Source organism: Aplysia californica, unplaced genomic scaffold (genome assembly GCF_000002075.1).
Source record: "Aplysia californica isolate F4 #8 unplaced genomic scaffold, AplCal3.0 scaffold00040, whole genome shotgun sequence".
Classification (NCBI taxonomy): Eukaryota; Metazoa; Mollusca; class Gastropoda; order Aplysiida; family Aplysiidae; genus Aplysia; species Aplysia californica.
The window spans coordinates 1,268,014-1,270,513 of record NW_004797310.1 but is presented as its reverse complement, the minus strand read 5'-3'; positions in this window follow the sequence as shown (position 1 = coordinate 1,270,513).

The following is a 2,500-nucleotide window of genomic DNA, read 5'->3' as shown; positions in this document are numbered from 1 at the left end:
TCAGTTCAAACATTGCTGGAGCAAGATTTTTCTCTGAGTCATCTCCTGTATTTCTATAAATTGTGACATTCACCGAGTGATATAAGAATTGTAAAATTATAGTAAAAGGAACTAAATAACAGAACCAAAGATATTGAAAAAGAATTTCACTTTAGCCTGTTTAACAATCACAGATGCACACACATGTAAGTATGCAGTCACATTCATAAACGCACACACTATTCATTTCCTAAGACAAGATGAAGGATTTGGGTCAAGAAAGGAGGAGTGGGAACGGTTGAGGTTAGGGGGGGGGGGGGGATTTTGATACTTCAAAGTTTATTTCTTTAAACAGCAAAAAGGCAAAAAGAGGATTTTCCCGAAATCAAACATTTTGTAATATATTGTCTCGTTTTATTGCAATTTTTTTTTCTCTTAATTTCGAGTCACATTAAAAATGCAAGAAAACAAGTTTTTGTTGTTCCAAGTTTCTTATGTAATAATTTCGTCTTTTTTGTTTTTAGACTACTTTTCTTTTAATGGACGTGATTTGACTTACGAAGATTTTACACACACACTTACACACACACACACACACATACACACACACACACACACACACACACACACACACACACACACACAAACACACACCAGTGCATTCTTCTTTTTTTCAAGTAACAAAACTACAAGTATAAATAACATTTTCACTAACACAAAAAAGCACGGAGAAGACTTTATATTTTCACATTCAAATCGCCCTTGGCTCGTAATACTGATCGATTAACATGCGTAATTACAATTAATGCAAAACAACCTGACAGTACAGCACAGATTCATATAACATAGAGCATAATACAAAAGTATTAACATCCAAAGCTAGACGTAAAAGTATAATATGTGTGCACCCACAAAATAATGTTGCTGGTAGTACAGGCACAGTGTTATTTAGACATGATGCTTTGTACTAGATTCAAGACTTGGTTATTATCTGAACAGTGGTGCCTGAACAAGACGTACAGAGAGTTATAATACGTGAAAAATGAACATAAAAGATAATGGTTATAGTAGTTATTATTTTTGTACAATTTGAACTGTAGAGAACATCATCTGAGAGGGACATTGTACAAGGGGGGGGGGGGGAAGACGTGTCTGTTGTTGAGTGTGTGCTGGTTGGTTGGTGTGTAAAACAAGTATTTTGATTTGGACGTTAATTAAACTTTGAGTGTGAGTGTGAGTGTGAGCGCGAGTGTGAGTGTGTTTTCTATCTGCAAGCCAGCCTTCTATCTATCTATCTATCTATCTATCTATCTATCTATCTATCTATCTATCTATCTATCTATCTATCTATCTATCTATCTATCTATCTATCAGACAGCCAATTTAGATTTTCCTATTGTTCGCATGGAAAGCATTATAAGCGAAACACCAACTCCCCCTCCACCACACCCCGCCACTCTAGAGAAACAGAATAAAGACTGGATTTAGAAGCGACAAATTCTACGACCGATTCCGTTATGCAGAGCAACGCGACCAGTTAGACGACGAAAGATTGTGGATTAGGGCGGCAGGTGCTCGTGGCGGCTGGCCGATCGTGGTAGGTAGAGATATTATTGTACCAACAGGGGGACATACAAGAAAGGAGACGGAAAAAAGGGGTGGGGTGGGGGATCAAGGGATGAAGCAGCAATGAACTTCAAAGAATGTTTTATGTGTGTCGATTTGTAAACCATGAGACCACACGGGGTCACTCCAGGTACACGGAACAGAAAGTAAAATAAAATAAAAATGATGAAATAAAAAAGAAGCAGAGGAAAAAAGGCGCTCACAGTTGCGCTATGTTCGTACCCTTCTGCAAACATGGAAGAAATTACATCTCAGAATTGAGCGTTCACTCACATCTCCACAACCCACGCCTAAATCTTTTTTCTTTCCACTACCACCTTCACCACCACCCTCGGTGAAACTGACCTTGGAAATGTCTGGATGACGACATTATGGCAAAGTGGGGGGGTTATTTTTCAATCAAATTTTAATTTCTATTACAAAATATGTTGTCCCCTTGAAAGGCAGCCGTTATAGCTTTCTCTCCGTGAGCTGCAACTCATCAACACATCTTTACAACTCTTTTTATTTCGGTGTTCTGTATGTTTAATTCTACTCACGGGTGAGTGCAGCGGAACGGGAGAGAAGCCAACGTGCACCTGGTCCAGGACGAAGAGACAAACTTCTAACTCACCCTGGTTCTATACCGATTCTCAAGTTACTGTTATTCTTGAGATACCCGCATTTTAAATCTCACAATGCATTCGCGTCTTTTCCCTTACCCAACCCGCCCAGCCACCCATATAACCTCCAAACTCTTTCTCAACACAACATCTTCACGCCCCATGCGGTATCTTTCTTTCTCGTCTTGAACTGCCCCCCTTTCAGCCTTTCATTTCTTAATGTTTACAAAGACACAACCTCTCAGTTCAAACATTGCTGGAGCAAGATTTTTCTCTGAGTCATCTCCTGTATT